Source organism: Gadus morhua, chromosome 3, assembly GCF_902167405.1.
Source record: "Gadus morhua chromosome 3, gadMor3.0, whole genome shotgun sequence".
NCBI classification, from domain to species: domain Eukaryota; kingdom Metazoa; phylum Chordata; class Actinopteri; order Gadiformes; family Gadidae; genus Gadus; species Gadus morhua.
Window position 1 is genome coordinate 3,506,317 of NC_044050.1, and position 19,653 is coordinate 3,525,969.

Sequence of the window (19,653 nt, forward strand, 5' to 3'; positions counted from 1 at the left end):
TGACAGTAAACACAATTTATCAAATTAACGGGTGTTTTCCTACTCCTTAAATCATGGTTTCTCAACGGGCCCCTGGGGGGCGTTCGCACAACCTAGGGGGGCGCTGGGAACGTGATTCCATTTTTGGCGCCAGAGGATCAGCGTAAGGTCAGGGGGGCGTTTGCTCAAAAAAGGTTGAGAACCACTGCCTTAAATAGAAGGTCTACAGGTCAATAGGGATCATGAATAAACTTACAAAAGACTTTGCTGCCACCTAATGGTTAAAATACTGTGTGTGTGTGTGTGTGTGTGTGTGTGTGTGTGTGTGTGTGTGTGTGTGCGTGTGCGTGTGTGCGCGTATATATATATATATATATATATTGTAGGCGCCTGGTCTATGATGCACAACAGTGGGATAACCAATTAACCAACCAGAAACAGGCAGAAAAAGGGTTTAAGGTGAAAACAACTGAAATCAACGGTGAAATCAGAGAGAGAGAGAGAGAGAGAGAGAGAGAGAGAGAGAGAGAGAGAGAGAGAGAGAGAGAGAGAGAGAGAGAGAGAGAGAGAGAGAGAGAGAGGCCAAGCTTAGTGGGGCCTGTGGTCCCTGCCACTGAAATCTTCGCCCTAGCTTGGCTTTGGTTTCCTCTTGGAGTGGGGTTCCTCTTCAGCTGCAGGCCTTCTCTCTCATTTAAGCACAATAAACAATTTACACACGTCAACGAAACACCTCTTTGGTCCCCTTGGACGTAATTCCACCAGAAGGGTTTGGTTTGGCTAAGGGTTGGTCACATACGGAAAGCCAAGAAGGCCACAATCCGGCCCTAGAATGGCGCGGTAAAAGTGCAAAACCGCACGGAATCCGTACGGAATCCGTACGGAAACCGTACGGATTCCGTACGGATTCTGTACGATTTGGCAAGAATTCCGTACGGATTCCGTACGGTTTTGCACTTTTACCGCGCCATTCTAGGGCCGGATTGTGGCCTTCTTGGCTTTCCATATGTGGCCGCGGCTATATAGCATATCGGAGACGGGCACACAATCAGTGCATTTGCAAATGAGAGCCTGCAGTATGACCGATCTTGTGACATTATTTAACCATCCATCTACAGCTAATACGATCAGACAGATACATCATTGATCACATATAAGCCCATTACAAGCCCAACATCACCACGGCAGGTGCGCTCTCTCTCGCACATTCACACAATCACTCCAACTTCTCCAACTCCAAGGCAAGACTGTTTCACTAAGACCACAAACAACCACAACTAAACAGCCTACATATCCACAACAATGCACAACAATCAGTTCATTGCGTCTATCTTCTGTTTGGCGCACATGGCTAATTTGCATACTTGCACGTGACTGTCGGATCCGCTTGTCAAAAAAATAGAACGTATTTGTGAATAAATGCTTTTCATTCTGAATACTGGACTTGGTGAGCTTAAATAGGCTACATTTAAGTGACCTTTAGTGAGATGGCCTAAAACGGAATACAAATTAATTATTCTAGGACATAGGTGTTATGGATGTTGAGTGTGTTACGTTACGTTACGTTCTAGTGTTATGTTACGTTATGCTGAAGCCCATAAGGCAGTGCGCGTTTGATGTGTATTCATTCATTAAAAGCTTGAACTGAAACATGGCGTCAGAAGTGGGATAGTTGACAAAGTTAACTAGAATAATATGGCGAACTCGAGCAATATGATTCCGGCACCAGAGGGCATGCAGATGTCCGGGGATCTGGCGAAGAACTGGGAAGTTTTCCGTGCGGAATTCGAGGACTTTGTGTTAGCTACGGGCCTTAATGAAAAGGCAGAAGAAGTGCAGGCAGCCGCGCTAAGACGGCTAATGGGTAGCGAGTGCCGTCATATCTATATGCACAATGTGATTTTGGATGACGACCAAAAGAAAGACCCAACCGCCATCCTAGATGCTCTCGGAGAATATTTTAAGCCGGAAAAAAATGTGATTTATGAGAGATATAAGTTTGGATGCTGCAAGCAGGAGACTGATGAGCCAATTGACAGTTTCATAACGAGACTACGGGAGAGAGCTGCATCGTGTGAGTACCGTGGGCCAAAGGACGAGATGATTCGGGACAAGCTCGTGCTTGGTGTCGCAAGCGAAAACACCAGGAGGCGCTTGCTGCGTGAACGTGATCTGATGTTAGCAACGGCAGTCGGTATATGTCGCCTGGCAGAGCTAACCGATACACGCATGAAAACCTTGGAGAGCCCACAATTGCAAACGGACAGTGTAAACTCCGCAGACAGGCAATACGGGAGACGTGGACCTCAAGACAGGAGAGGAAGAGATATACAGCAGGCTTGCAAATACTGTGGAAACAGCCACAAGCGGGGCAGAGAGCAGTGCCCAGCCTACGGTAAGGCATGCCGATCGTGTGGCATCTCAAACCACTTTTCAAAAGTATGTCAGGCTAGTAGCAAGACAAAAAAAGTAAATGCGCTTGAAGATGTTGAGCAAGGGGACACAGATACAGATGACATGTTCCTGGCCACAGAATGCATCAGCAATATAAAATCTAAAGGGCTCAAATGGTTCGTGCACCTGCGTTTGAACAAAAAAAAGCAAGCATGCCAGCTAGATACAGGTGCCACTTGCAACGTGATGAGCAGAAAGATCAAAGAGAAGTTGTCACCTAGGACAGCGCTACAACAGAGCACAACTAAGCTAAAACTATATTCTGGGGAAACTATGCTATCACAGGGGAGATTCCACACAGAATGTGTCATTAGAGGGAAAAAGCATGACCTGGTCTTTGAGGTAGTGGAAACTCAGCAGGAGCCTCTCCTCTCTGGGGCCACATGCGAGCGCCTAGGCCTAATGACATTCACAATTCCAGAGGAGCTGCATAAGATAGAGGCAGATCAGTGCACGCCCCTCACTAAAGATCAGCTGCTAAGCAACTACACTGACATCTTCAATGGCCCAATCGAGTCAGTCCCAGGTGAGATACACTTTGAGCTGGACCCAAATATACCCCCTGTACAATGTGCACCTCGAAATGTTCCGGTAGCGTTGAGGGAGAAAGTCAAGGAAGAATTAGATAGGCACATCAGAGCAGGCAACATCACACCAGTGAGCGAGCCCACGGCGTGGATTAGTAATATGGTGACTGTCGCAAAACCAGAAAAAATACGACTGTGCATTGACCCCAAACCCCTTAACCGAGCATTGCTGAGGTCTCACTATCACATGCCAACACTGGAAGATGTGTTGTACAAGCTACCCAAGGCTCGCATTTTCACACTGGTGGATGCTCGCGATGCTTTTCTACAGTGCAAGCTTGATGATGAAAGCAGCCGCCTGACGACCTTCTGGACACCGTGGGGTCGCATGAGGTGGCTCAAACTCCCATTCGGTGTCTCTGTAGCACCGGAGATCTACCAACGCAAACAACACGAACTGCTAGCAGGCCTGGCTGGCATTGAACCAATAGCTGATGACATCCTGGTGGTTGGGAGTGGCGACACAGAGGTGGACGCGGAACGGGATCATGACACCAACCTACGTGCCCTCATGGAGCGATGCAGAGCTGTGAAGCTAAGACTGAGCGAGCGCAAGCTTCAGTTCAAACTTCAAGCAGTCCACTTCCATGGACACATTCTGTCTTCAGAAGGACTGAAGATTGACCCAGAGAAAACGCGGGCTGTGCTGGAGATGCCGACCCCTACGGATGCAAAAGCTGTCCAACGCTTCATCGGCTTCGTGACATACCTTGCAAAATTCCTGCCAAAGCTCTCAGAGGTCTGTGAGCCACTCCGCAGGCTCCTGGACAAGGACACAGAATGGCACTGGCTAGCCAAACATGAGGACGCAGTGCAAGAAATAAAGCGACTGGTTTCAAATACACCCGTTCTCAGATACTATGACGTTACAAAGCCTGTCACTGTCCAGAGTGATGCCAGCATGAATGGGCTGGGATGCTGCTTGCTGCAAGGGGGGCAGCCTGTGGCTTTTGCCTCTAGAGCCCTGACTCAAACGGAGCAAAACTATGCTCAAATAGAGAAAGAGTGCTTGAGCATAGTCTTCGCATGCCAAAGATTCCACCAATACTTATATGGCAGAGAAACGCTCACTGCTGAAACAGACCACAAACCATTGATCACAATATTCAAGAAGCCACTCCTAAGTGCACCGAAACGTCTCCAGGGAATGCTGATGCAGCTGCAGTGTTACAACCTAGATGTTGTGTACAAGCCTGGGCCAGAAATGTACGTCAGTGACACTTTAAGTCGAGCTACTCTGCCGCACCAAGGGCCAGACACCCCACACGTGCGACATGCAGTGTTTGCCACCCAGACGGAGTACACACAGCTGGACCAAGCCCAGCACCTGAATGTCACTACTTTCAGATTCCGTCAAATAACACAACACACAGAAACAGATGATGTACTCCAAGAGCTGAAGAAGGTGATTCTGGACGGGTGGCCTGACTTCAAGGAGGACACTCCACTGGCGGTGCGGGACTACTGGCCATTCCGGGATGAGCTGAATGTGCAAAATGGTGTGCTGTACAGGGGACAGTGCATTATTATCCCAAAGGCCCTGAGAGCAGAGCTACTGAAGCGGATACACTCTAGCCACATAGGTGGCGAGGCCTGTTATAGGCGGGCCAGGGATACCCTCTTCTGGCCGGGCATGAGAGCTGAAATCAAGGACTATGTAGCCAACTGCTCTGCATGCAATGAGTACGCAAGAAATCAGCAGAAGGAATCCATGATGTCGCATGAGATACCTACACGTCCATGGCAAACTGTGAGCATGGACATCTACTCCTATGCAGGCAAGGAATTTCTCATCCTTGTAGACCACTACTCAGATTACTGGGAAATCGACCAGCTGCCAGACCTATCAGCCAACACGCTTATCACACGCTGCAGAGCCCAGTTTGCGCGTTATGGGCAGCCTGACAAAGTGATCTCTGATAACGGTCCGCAGTTTGCGTGTGAACAATTCAGGAAGTTTGCAACAAGCTGGGGTTTTTCCCATGTCACGTCCTCCCCACGTCACCCAAAGTCAAACGGCAAGGCCGAAGCGGCTGTGAAAATTGTAAAATCACTTTGCAAGCGGGCAAAGTTAGATGGCACAGATGCATGGATGGCCATCCTCCACTGGCGCAACACGCCCACAGAGGGGTTGGACAGCAGCCCCGCCCAACGCTTAATGTCACGAAGGCTCAAGACCTCGCTGCCAGTTGCAGACAGCCTACTGCAGCCACACGTGGTGATCGGAGTGACAGAGAAGTTGCGGTGGAAACGGCGGGTGGTGAAATCAACCTACGACAGATCCGCCAGGGACCTCCCTGAGCTGAATGTGGGAGACCGGATCAGGATGAAACCGCTGCCAGGTGATCGCACAGGAAGATGGCCGGTGGGCCAATGTATCCAGAAAGTTGCTCCCCGCTCATTCGTAGTGGATGTCAACGGCACACTTTACAGGCGCAACCGTGTGGATCTTCGAGTGGCAGAGCGCTCAGCTGAAGTACGGCCGATGGGACGGCTGGAGCAGAACAGTCCTGAACAGGGACATATGACTGAGAAGTCAGCCTCAGCCGAGACCGGGCATGGGTCAAGCCAGGGCGAACCAGACGGGATGGAAGACGCACCCCCCACAAGCAGTCCGGCTCCTCACCCCCTGAGTACACCGGAGAAGCACAGCTGCACCCCGGGCCAGGAGGTCTTCACACGTTGTGGCCGCCTCTCACGCCCACCTCAGAGACTGAACTGGTGACTTTAGGAGAACTTAGGTTCAAAGCACACATACACTGACAAGTGCCATTAGAACATGGGTTGGATTAGGGTGTAGGCGGATCGCTGCCCTTTCCCAATATACACACACACACACTTGAAGAAACCTCACGAGAGACTGTTGGTCTGTTAAAAAAAAAAAAAAGAAAAAAAAAAAAAAAAAAAAGGGAATGATTGTGGAAAGAGTCCAATGCCATGCATGTTCGATTGTGAAACTATAACAGAGTTGTTGATATCAATGTTGTTACAGCCTGCAATGATTATTGAGTAGTGAAGAATTTGAAGTGTTAATCTAATCTAAGAACATTGATCTAAAGGAAGGAAGATGTTATGGATGTTGAGTGTGTTACGTTACGTTACGTTCTAGTGTTATGTTACGTTATGCTGAAGCCCATAAGGCAGTGCGCGTTTGATGTGTATTCATTCATTAAAAGCTTGAACTGAAACAATAGGCTTTCAGGATCAATTCAGAGGTTCAACTTTTCGGGATTCATTTTGCTTAGCTAGTAAAAGTGATCAGCTGTAGATTCCACACACTGTTAAAAATACTTCACTACAAGTAGGCTATAAGTCCTCCAAATAATTCAGCAGAATTGCAATGCACAACTTTGCCCCTCCCTGTTATAAAATAACGTGCATCGCAACAACTTTAGCCAATGCAGGCTCCTATTGCTTTACCAGTGTGTTTAAAGTGTGTGCGTGTGTGTGCGTGTGTGTGTGTGTGTGTTGTCATGTAGGCTATAGATATAGATTGATTGTCTTGGCTTGCTTGCATCCATGAAATATTGTAACGTCAAGTAGAAACACTTCCTTCAACAACTTGCTCTACACACACACACGCACACGACTCTCTCCGACCACATGTCACAAGATCGGTCATACTGCATGCTCTTATTTGCAAATGCACTGATTGTGTGCCCGTCTCCGATATGCTATATACCTGGCATTTATTCAGTTCATGTTCATGTTATGTAATGTTATGGCCTATGGCTACTGCATATCGAGAACAATCTGGGGATGAGGACATCCCCGAATATTGTCGGGTATTTCGCACACTGCCATCTCAATATATAGCCTAACATATACAAATATATCACTGTACTAGACACAAATGTATTTTCCACTAGCTAATCGTGGTCATTACATTGTAGTGAAACTAGTAAAGACAACACAGCTTTATGTTACAGCGAAACATGGAGGCACTGCAGCTCTGATTGGTTAGACAGCCTTCAAACTTAGTGGTCAAGCAAAGAAGAGGGAGGGGCTCGTTCTGCATACCTAATAGCCGGAGTGAATAACTAATAGCCGGAGTGAATGACTAATAGCCGGAGTAAATGACTAATAGCCGCGGCTATTACGCCTCGTTTCCACATACGTACATTCTCGTATGCGATCCAACCGTCTCCGACCGAAAGTCCATTCATTCCCATGTGATTCTCCGTAATGTCCGTTTTTCCTCCGAGACTCCTCCCCTCCGTAAAATTTCTGTCCGGTATGTCCGTAATATACGTTCAAAAAATGTAACTTTCGCCGTCGTTTTACGGAGATACCGTACGAAAGTTTTTATGTTTTTCACAAAACTTGTAGGCTAAGTACCTTGCAGGCCAAACTCCTCAGCGATCTCTTTCCAAGCCTGTTGGTTTTGTTTTTATCTCTGTATATGTCGATCCTCATGTTCCAAAGTACCGGTCTCCTATCCGCTTATCCGGGGTCGGGTCGCGGGGGGAGCAGCTCATGCAGGGGGCCCCAGACTTCCCTTTCCCGGGCCACATTGACCAACTCTGACGGGGGGATTCCAGATTCACAAAACACATGTAGACCGGATGGGCATACTCCCAGGCCCCCTCCAGGATCCTTGCGAGAGTGAAGAGCTGGTCCGTAGTTCCACGTCCGGGGCGAAAACCGCATTGTTCCTCTTCAATCTGAGGTTCGACGATCGGCCGAACCCTCCTTTCCAGCACCTTGGAGTAGACTTTACCAGGGAGGCTGAGAAGTGTGATACCCCGGTAATTGGCACACACTCTCTGGTCCCCCTTTTTGAACAGGGGAACCACCACCCCGGTTTGCCACTCCTTTGGCACTGTACCCGACTCCCACGCGATGTTGAATAGGCGTGTCAACCATGACAGCCCCTCAACACCCAGAGCCTTTAGCATTTCTGGCTGGATCTCATCAATCCCTGGGGCTTTGCCACTGCGGAGATGTTTGACTACCTCAGTGACCTCCACCAGGGAAATTGACGACGAAACACCATCAACCTCGAGCTCTGCCTCCAACATAGAGGGCGTGTTATTCGGATTCAGGAGTTCCTCATAGTGTTCCTTCCAACGTCCGACGACCTCCTCAGTTGAGGTCAACAGAGACCCATCCTTACTGTACACAGCTTGGATGGTTCCCCGTTTCCCCCTCCTGAGGTGCCGGATAGTCTTCAAGAAACACTTTGGTGCCGACCGAAAGTCCTTCTCCATGGCCTCTCCGAACTTCTCCCACACCCGCTGCTTAGCCTCCGACACGGCAGCCGCTGCAGCCCTTCGAGCCTGTCGGTACCTTGCAACCGAGTCAGGAGTCCTCCAGGATATCATATCCCGGAAGGCCTCCTTCTTCAGTCGGACGGCTTCCCTGACCACCGGTGTCCACCACGGTGTCCGAGGGTTACCGCCCCTTGAGGAGCCTAAGACCCTGAGGCCACAGCTAGCGACCGCATATTCAGCAATGGAGGCTTTGAACACCGCCCACTCCGGCTCAATGCCCCCAACCTCCACAGGAATGCCAGAAAAGCTCCGCCGGAGGTGTGAGTTGAAGATACCTAGGACGGGGGCCTCCTCCAGACGTTCCCAGTTCACCCGCACTACTCGTTTGGGCTTACCAGGTCTATCCGGAAATTTCCCCCATTCCCTGATCCAACTCACAACCAGATGGTGGTCGGTTGACAGTTCCGCCCCTCTCTTTACCCGAGTGTCCAAAACATGCGGCCTCAGATCAGATGACACGATCACGAAATTGATCATCGATCTTCGGCCTGGGGTACTCTGGTACCAGGTACACTTATGACCACCCTTATGTTCGAACATGGTGTTTGTTATGGATAATCCATGACTAGCACAGAAGTCCAATAACAAACGACCGCTCGGGTTTAGATCAGGGAGGCCGTTCCTCCCCACCACGCTTCTCCAGGTGTCTCCATCGTTGCCCACGTGGGCGTTGAAGTCTCCCAGCAGAACTACGGAGTCCCCTACTGGAGCCCCATACAGGACTCCATTCAGGGTCTCCAAGAAGGCTGAGTACTCTGAGCTGCTGTTTGGTGCATACACACAAACAACAGTCAGAGTTTTCCCCCCTACAACCCTTAGGTGCAGGGAGGCGACCCTCTCGTCTACCGGGGTAAACTCCAACACCGCGGCGCTCAGCCGGGGATTTATGAGTATCCCCACACCCGCCCGGCGCCTCACGCCCTCGGCAACTCCGGAGAAGAATAGAGTCTAACCCTTATCCAGGAGTACGGTACCAGAGCTGAGACTGTGCGTGGAGGTAAGCCCCACCAGATCTAACTGATAGCGCTCCACCTCCCTCACAAGCTCCGGTTCCTTTCCCCACAGCGAGGTGACGTTCCACGTCCCCAGAGCCAGCTTCTGCCGCCTGGGTCTGGTCCGTCGAGACCCCTGACCTTCGCTGCCACCCATGTGGCTGCGCACCCGACCCCAACGGGTCTTCCCACAGGTGGTGGGCCCATGGGATGAAGAGAGGGGGGGTGCCACGTAGTTTGTTCGGGCTGTGCCCGACCGGGCTCCGTGGCAATCCCGGCCACCAGGCGCTCGCCATCAAGCCCTCCGTCTGGGCCTGGCTCCAGACGGGGGCCCCGGGCTTCCTCCGGGCGGGGTCACATCTCCTCTTTTACCGTTATTCATTGGAGTTTTTTGAACCATTCTTAGTCTGGCCCCTCACCTGAGACCACTCTGCCATGAGAGACCCTACCAGGAGCACAAGGCTCCAGACAACACAGCTCTCAGGTTCACAGGGACACGCAAACCTCTCCACCACGATAAGGTGACGGTTCCCGGAGAGGAACCTTTACGAGTAGTCAAATCTCCTAAACTTCATGCCTCCTTTCCTTAACCTTTGTGGAAAACGTCATCGGGTCAAGGAGAGATGAAAAGGTGCTTCCTTTCGAACATAGAAAAAGACAGCACTGTTTAAAATGAATGAGACTCCACTTTACCTAACCGATGTCATTGTGCGACGGCGAGTATTGCTGACCTCTAGCGTCTCTAGAGTGAAACTACAGTTTTCCGAAGTTGGACCACTAAAACGAGCGCTCTTTCGATCCCTGCGTTCTTTTCGTATTGATTTTGAATCAGGTTGTCGCCAACAATGTGAATAACTTAGGTCAGACTTGGCCAACGGGAATATTGCCACTTGCCACAATATGGCCAGTTGAATCCTGGCCATATTGCCAGTTGAAGTCACATGTGAAAAAAAAGAGGCTAAACTTATGTTGATTTTGTTATTATTAACTGCCCCCAGTAGTCTTTCTTAAATGTGAAGTCGACATTTTATTTTCTTACGGTGTATATTGTGTGCTTAATAACCAGCAATAAATTATTTAATTTAAATTCAAATAATATATTTCTGGAATTGGTATCCATTATTATTAATTGTATTTTCTTCTCTTCTATTCTTCTGCCTTACCGCGTCCCTCATGCGTCTTCGCGTAGAGTCTGTAAACTTTGTCGGTGGCATGTTGCTTTAAATATTGCCGCCATAAAGGATTATGTGATACCACTATGTCCTTTCCTTTCGCAAAGGCTGCTTAGGAGTAACCTATGCCTAAGGAGGGTTAAAGGAAGCATCGAGGCTCCTTTCCTAAGCATTTTTAGAATTCAAACCACTTTTCCTCCAAGCACTTCCGGCTCGTCTCCATAGGAAAGGAAATTTCCTATGCAAAAAAGAGAATTCATAGAGGCCCTTGGTCCTCACCACCATTTCCAGTGAACATCGATCTGATGCGACTCAGCAGCAATCACGTTCACAGACGAGGTTATGTATGAAGGTTTCATTCACTTTGTGTTTAATTACGTAATGTAATTTCATTGTAAAATAGAATAAGCAGCAAGTAAGATGGCAACATTATTTTTCCTGTTTCCGGTAAAAGTCTATCAGTTCACACAATTGAAGACTTTAATCGTGACATTTTCCCAAAAAACATTGTTGAAAAAACAAAAAACACTGATTTTCATAATTTCCTTAAGCGCCCCGGAAATCTCCCTAATTTTCGGTAGATAACGACAATTCATGACGTTCATGTGAACGTCGCGTTCATCTGTGCCACATATTGACGGATACGAACCAAGACGTATGTGGAGAGATGGCTCTAATTAGCATATACATGAAAATCCTACAGCATCATGAAGTGTGTTTGCCGCCTCGGAGCTGTAGGTGACTGGCGGCATTCTGTCAGAATTCTGTCCATTTTGCAGACATCTGTGGTGCGTTGCCCTGTACTTCGGAATCGCCTGTAATCTCGACTGCAGCGTGGCAAAGAGCTCGGTGAGCTCCTGGCTGCGAAAGGACGTAGGTCACACAATCCATCCAGACACCCCTTCAACAATGCCGTCTTCCTCATCAGACATCAGGTCTGGCGCACTTCCAAAGGTCCACCTCATCCTCAGGTGATTCTTTCTCGCTTCCAGCAGCTGTAAAAAAACAATCAATAAAGAAAATCAGTACTGCGCGATGCAATGCGTAAGTATAACAGGCTAAAGGATGATATATATTTTCGACACCTTTCATTTTCTATTTTGTGGCTATGTGTGTTTATTTCACCAAAATCTCGCGGCGTTGGGAGTTATTTGTGTGTAAGTGCACGTCCTTTTTTCAGTCCGCATTTTGATTGACTAAGAGAGAGCGTTCACAGCAGTCTAATGATAATTTGAAAAGTACCTGTTGTTACTTAAGTTTAAGCGCACATTATAGCTTGTTGTACATGTATTTTTTGATTATTGCATATAAATTTAGTCGTGTTGTGTCGAAAGCTGTTAATTAATTTTGATTGACTAAGAGGCTGATTCTGATTAAAGATGGAATTCTGAATGTGTGCTCTCTGTGATATTATACAGAATAAATTGCCTAAGAGAACGTCAGCTTCCTGTATTGAGTACACCGGAACACAACGCAGTAGTTGGCAAAGTGCACATTGAACCATAGATATACATTGAACACTTATGTCTCACGGCGGCGTTTAGAACGTCATCACAGGCGGCCATCTTACCACAATCTTATGGAGCCAGTATCCTGTCATAATTCAAACCTGAAAAAAAAAGTTTCAAAGGCTTGTAAGTCTGTGTTTAAAAACTCAACACCCTGTAAAAATGTAAAAAAAATCTAAACATCTGCCAACATGATTTTGTGTTCTATTTTATCTTCATCATTTTCACCAACACATTGCACTGTTCTAACAGTGTATTACTTTGTTTCCCGGTTTTGAAACCTTGTAAATGGGATTCTACAAACAGGTGTTCATATATTGAGGAATAAGTTTTGAAAAGTTGAATATTTATTTTGAAAATCTTGAAAAGGTGTAAATTTACACAATTCCAATGTATTTTTTCAGTGACGTATCCCGCCCAGACGCTGATTGGCTGATACGCTTGCCAATTTGAATATTGACTTTTTGGAAAACGTTTTGGATTTCGTTTTGCAAAACGTTTTGCCAAATCTTTTGCAAAGCGTTTTGCGGATTGAAATGTCATTTGAATATCGCAACACACGGAGCATGGCGAAGTGGATTGCAATCACGGGGACGCTATAGCTTTTCAATTGGAATGGAACTCAAAGAATTTGACAAAATGTAATTCTATTTTTATTGTTACAACTTTTGCAAATTTAATTGAGGATTGCATTGTCCCTTTGCATATTAAAATACCCTTTGAATAAGGTATTTACAAATTACATTATAAAATTGCATAATGAATTGTCAATTGCATAATGTAATGACTTATTGAATTGCAAATGCACTGGTAAAAAATGTGTTTGTGAAAAAATTTCAACTTTGAAAATGTGTTGGTCAAAATGATTAAGAAGATAAAATAGAACACAAAATAATGTTTGCAGATGTTTGAATAAATAAATTCAGGCTATAATCTCTTTTTTCAGTGTTGCAAAACCTTTTTTATAAGGTGTTGAGTTTTCAAACACAGACTTACAAGCCTTTTTTTCAGGTTTGAATGATGACAGGATACTGGCTCCATAGAATCTGTGGTCAGTCAGTGATCTGCACAAACGCTAATACTCTTATCTCTCTGAAGTCTTGATGGATTTACAAACGGTTTGGTGTCTTATAAACGTTATTAACGTGCTTATAATCGTGTAACCATTTTAGAACATTATTCTTTTTTTTAATAACATAATTATTCATAAGCATTCAGTGTCATAACTACATCTCTGAAGTTTATAACAAACCAAACCGTTTGAAAATCGGTTGAAGATTTAGCAGCTGCTGACTGTGGCAAGATGGCCGCCAGTGCGGACGTTTGACTCCATTGGCCAGCAGAAGAGACATCTAGTGTTCTATATATATCTATGGATTGAGCGGGCTCCATTGGTGCTGTGACCCGCGAATCTTCGCTTCAGATCATCGCCAGGGTGATCGCCGGTGGTTGCTGTGACGAGTAGGAACCTCTTCGGGGCGTTGACAAGTACACAGGCTAATGTTAATGTAGCCTATAGCCTGTAACTCTTAATTGCCTCTATCTCAGCTAGTATCATTTTAAATTTTGACATTTTTTTGTCTTTTCCTGATATTTGTATTTGCTAGTTATCCACATATTATTGACATAGCCTCATCAGCGATTTTTGGCAAAAATGACCGATGGTAAGGATGTGCGGACACCACCTAGCCGTGGGGATGCTGCGGTGGTAGGGGCAGACTTATGAGTAGGGTGGAAGACAAGCCGGTTAAAGGTTTTGGAACACTAGGCAAACCGTTTTTGAATTTAATTGTATCAAATCCTGCTACTCCCGGGAAGGTTAGAGACACACTTGTCACGGTCACATGTAAGCAGTGAGGGGCTGAGCGGGAGTTATTGGAAGCTATGCAATATTAAATAAAAAGGAAACTCCCCTCTATAGACCATATACAACAACCATTGCGTCCCCAAATTACGTATTTTTGTGTGATACTGCACGTAGAGAAAGGTACCGGCATTAAGTTAGTTTAATATTCAACATTCATTTAACATTCAAAATACAAACCTATTATGCACTTCAACCATTTGAGTGAATGATTGTGCAACATACAGATTAATGTTCGCCATGTGCCACAAGGCTTATTTTTCAAATATATATTTTCATCGATTTTTTAAATTAAAAAAATATTAACTTATTTTGCTCCTTGATCTTTTGACCTCAAGATATCAAAACAACTGTACAACACAGAGAATAATAACCCCCATGTGCCACTAGGCTTATTTTACGAATATGTATTTTCTGCAAATTTTCACGATTAAAATTAATAAATAAACTTATTATGCTCCTTGACCTTTTGACCTCAAGTTGTCAAACCAACTGCATGAAACAGATAATAATAACCCCCATGTGCCACAAGGCTTATTTGTCAAATATATCTTTGGCAATCTTTCACAATTAAAATAAATAAATAAACTCATTAAACTCCTTGACCTTTTGACCTCAAGTTATCAAACCAACTGTATGAAACAGATAATAATAACCCCCATGTGACACAAGGCTTATTTTTCAAATACATATTTTCGGCATTCTTTCACAATTAAAATTAATAAATAACCGTATTATGCTCCTTGACCTTTTGACCTCAAGTTGTCAAACCAACTGTATAACACAGATAATAATAACCCCCATGTGCCACAAGGCTTATTTTTCAAACATATAATTTCAGCAATTTTTTACAATCAATCAGTGATGTTGCTAGGTACGCGTCCTGCGTCCCTGACGCATTAAAATCTGAAAGGACGCACGAAACTCACTATCTCATTTTCCCCATGAAAAACGATACATTGTGAACATTAAACAACTCGTGTTTAATCACAGTAACTGGCCAAAGAAACCTTCTTGTGAGCAGACCGGACAAGCGCTGTTTCAACCCTCTGCGCATCTACTCGGCGCAGACGTGATCCCCTGTACAAAGTATCGCGACATGCTAATTTAGCCGCTACCAAAACAACTAGCTCGTCACCGCTGATTTCATTTCAACAATTAAAAATACAAACTTCATAGTAAATAAACCCACGTTTCCACTGCTCGATGCTGTGCTCATTCGTGTCGATTATGTTGTAACGTTTAGGGGACGTGCTGTTGAACATACATGAATATATCCGTTTATTATAACCATATCATACCACCATCAAGGAGTTTAACACTATTAATTTAATTTAAGAAATAGAATAATAATAAAGAAGAAACACATTTTTTAAACTGGGGAGTCGGGACCCATTGAATTTCTCAGGGACCCACCCAACTCGCCACCTGTGGGTCCCGGGGACTCACTACATTGAAAACCTATCAACATCACTGATCAATGTAAACGAAAGAAACTCATTACGCTCCTTGACCTTTTGACCTCAAGATGTCAAACCAACTGTATAACACAGATAATAATAACCCCAATGTGTCACAAGTTTTTTTTTTCAAATATATCTTTTCAGCTTTTCAGTATGTGAGTAGTATGGAATATGCCAAGTTGAAACAGTAAATTTTCTCTTCTCATGTAAAACTGCTTGCAAGGTGGATCTTGTCAGTAATCGTGAAATCTTCTATAGGCACCAGGGGTCTCATTTATAAAACTGTGCGTGGGATCGTTACTAAAGTGTACGTACGCCCAAAAGCCAAGTTTTGCTTGCGCCAAAAAATATTCAGACTTATAAAACCCTGCGTACGCACACCTGTAAGCAATCTTTGCTTTATAAATCACAGAGTGACTACAATTGTGCGCAGCTGAATCAGCTTCACGTTCCGCCCTCTACACGCCCCTTTTTAACCATAAATGGTCAATGCAAACAACCTCATGAATGCGATCTGCATATAAAACAGACTCAGATGCAGGTATTATGTCTTGTCTGAAACAATGGCAGGATAGAGAAAAGCAAAAAAGCGAAATTTCACGGAGGTTGAAGTGGAGACACTTGTGGGTGAGGTGGAGGCCCGAAAAGTAATTTTGTTCGGCGGTCACGGGACTGGGATCACTAACATTAAAAAGCAGAGTGAGTGGCAACATGTTGCTGCGGCAGTGAACTCTGTCAGTGGCACGGAGCACACAGTCCCAGAATTAAAAAAGAAGTGGTCTGACATAAAGGTACATATTTGTATTTCCTCACGCACAGCAGATGTTTATAATTAAATGGTCAAATGTTACTGATCGTATAGTGAAGATCATTAATACAGGTGGGTGCAAAGCAGAGGCTGTCCTCACACCGCCAGAGCGTGAATGCAACTGGAGGGGGACCCAGTACTCCTGACCTAACACCAATTGACACGAAAGTTGCATCAATAATTGGCACCGCAAGCGTGAGTGGCATCGTGTCCGAAAGGGAAGGAGACACTGACAACACAGAAGAACAAGGTAAAGCTGATTTCGGTTTTTAACAGATTTTTTATTATTTTATTACTTGCCTCGGAGGGGGCTCGGCCTCCGGGTCAAGCTCGGGGGGAGGTTGGTCGGGGGGAGAGGGATGCCGTTCCTCTGGGACAAATTCTGCAGCACGCCGCAGGCCCTTATAATGCGGCACACTTTGGCAGGCTGGTATAAAAGCCTCCCCCCGACGCATCCAGAGCGCGCCTTGGACCTCATTGTATCTGTGTTCCTCTGCGCTGTGCGCTTTCAAAACCGGGGTGAGGAGCCAGCGTCTCAGGGGGTATCCACTGTCAACTGAACCACAATTTTACATTTTTCCTCTTTAAAAAAACTCACCTAGAAGCCAGCCATCCCGCCCCGCGCCTGCCTGTAGTCTGTTCCCTACACTACTGTGTGTCAGAATGAAGGAATCATGTGTTGCACAGGCCAACGTGCCACTATGTTTGTTAAGTTCAGATGGTTATCACATATAACTTGAACATTAAAAGTGTGCACAGGCTTTCGGTTGACGTAAGCAAACTCATTGATTTTCAGATGGAGCCCGTATAGCAATATGAGTGCAGTGAATTGCGCCGATTACGTTTGGGAAATCGGAGATTGCTGCAAATTGCCTTTTAATCTCAGCCTGTTCATCCACTGTGTAGTTGGAATTTATGAAGGTCGATGATAAACATAATCATTCTTCTCACTTTACATTTCTTCAGTCTGACTTCAGTTCACCACCACACCGTTTGTGTCGCCAAATCTCCTTTTCCTCCAAACCATGAGTAGGCCTACGCATGGGTCAGAGTTTGCTAAGGGCTGCGCACATTCTCCCGCCAAGTTAGTTATTTATAGATCACAACCTTGGCGTGGAAAGTCACGTACTCCTCTTTCAGCCCCGTTTTGTGCGTACGCAACAGTTATAAATGAGACCCCAGGGGCCTCATGTACTAAGACTTGCGTGGATTTCATACTGAAACTTGGCGTACGCCAAAACCCAGAAACTGTCTTACGCACAAAAATAAATTCAGATGTATCAAAGTGTGCGAACGCATGGATCCAAGCACGTTTCTTTTGTACATCTCAATCAACGTGGAATTGAGCGCATATGCCGAGCTGCCAAACTCCTCCCTGTCCACGCCCTCATTTAAATATGCAATTTCATTTAAATAGGCCTCTGGACCTGAGATTCACCTCTTAAAGGCCCACTATGCAACTTCGGGCATTCCTTGGCTGTTTTCTTGATTTTGGCAGGCACATTTCTCTACACAGCGCCCCCTACAGCTTCGTAGTAGATATTTCACAACACTGTCGTAACAACTCGTTGACGACCCTTCCCCATGCACTTTGTTTTCAAAGAAGCCGGCGAATGCGTGGAGCCATGTCCGAAGTAGATGTTCATAAAGTGTAGGCAAGGTTATACATTTTTAAAATGGTGTATTTGTATTGCAATAAACATAAATCCATCCTTTTTTATAGTTGACGGGGAGAATTTATATCCTAGATTATAATTGTTATATCTTAGGTTGAACAGAACAATCAGTGTAAGAGGTTTGGCCAACATAATAATCTAAATAAACAAGAACCTGGATTCGGGGATTCAGTCTGTATCTGGGGGACGAGACGGACGAACAGCAAAACACCCATGGAAACAAAGGTGTTTATATGGTTGCAACCAAGCAAGCTAGAAACATACAGGGCTCACAACAAAACGGTCGAGAAAACAATTTTTACAGGGCTCACAACAAAATGGTTGAGCAAACACATTTGTACAGAGACTATCAACATCAAGAATACCACGAAGACAAAGTTCACCCAAGGGTACTTTCAATTTCAAAAGCAACACGGCCGAGTCGGCGTCTGTTTTGCAGTCTTCTTTTTCTTTCAGTTCACGCTATTCCTGAAAAGCTTGCCCAAAGTTTACTCGTGTCTGGCCTCTCTGTCGGTCAGTCTCCCTTTTCTCTTCTTCTGTTCCTCCGACATTGGGTTTCTCTGTCTCTTTTTAGTCGGCTGATCTATGATGAATATAACAATCCCTTAGTTGTTTGTGTTTATATCGAGCCGGTTCCCTGTTTCGGGGTCTGTGCCGTAAAGCACCAACGCCCGGAGTTCAGAACTTTCAACGCGTGACGCTTAGCGACGATAGCCAATCAGCGTGGAGCTTGACCCGACGTCACTGACAGAGAGTAGTGACCCTTGCACAGAAGGATACGGCCGACATCTTTCTTTATTCTGGGTGGAAATAGTAACATAGTTACGCCATTAAATGCGTTTATGGAAACATTTTTAGCGAGAAATGTGCATTTTACTTTCATAATGTTCGCTCGGTAAATGTGAAGGATGTTTGGTTCGATAGTTATGACGAAGAGTGAACGCTCCGTTCACTTGCATGGAGAGCGTCTCTGGTTGCTAGACTATTTCTCTGCTGATCAACACTACGAATGCTGGAAACACACCAGACACACCATGTGAAGTTATTTAACCCGATTATCGTTATTTATGAGTCTTTAGCCCAAGTGAAGGAGTTCAAGTACCTCGGGGTCTTGTTCGCGAGTGAGGGTACTATGGAGCGTGAGATTGGCCGGAGAATCGGAGCAGCGGGGGCGGTATTGCGTTCGCTTTACCGCACCGTCGTTACGAGACTCTGTCCATGCAAGTGAACGGAGCGTTCACTCTTCCTCCATTGGGAGGTGTTTCAGGCACGTCCAGTGGGGAGGAGACCTCGGGGAAGACCCTGGACTAGGTGGAGACCTCGGGGAAGACCCTGGACTAGGTGGATAGATTATATCTCAACACTGGCCTAGGAATGCCTCGGGATCCCCCCGTCAGAGCTGGTCAATGTGGCCCGGGAAAGGGAAGTCTGGAGCCCCCTGCTTGAGCTGCTTCCCCCGCGACCCGACCCCGGATAAACAGATGACGATGAGATGAGATCGTTATTTATATCCGAGATTATTTAATCTAACCCGATCTAAACTCTATCATGCACCCAAACACGGCGGCGTTTGGGTTTCCTACCTCGGACTCTAGCGCAGCCACATGCGCGTTGGGCGCGTTGAACCATTTTTGTGACACACAATGATCAAGCGTCAGGTTAGGCGCGTTAGCGTTATCCAACGCGAGTAACGCGGTTGGTGTGGCCGTACCATTAGTCGATTGATCCATGATGAATGCAACAATTGCCTCGCAACTGGCTGTTTATATCTAGCCGGTGCCATGTTTGGGTGTGTGTCTGTGCCGTAAAGCATTTTCGAAACTACAATCTGACTACATTTTCGAGGATACTTCCGTTGCGTCACATCCGGATTGTGTCGG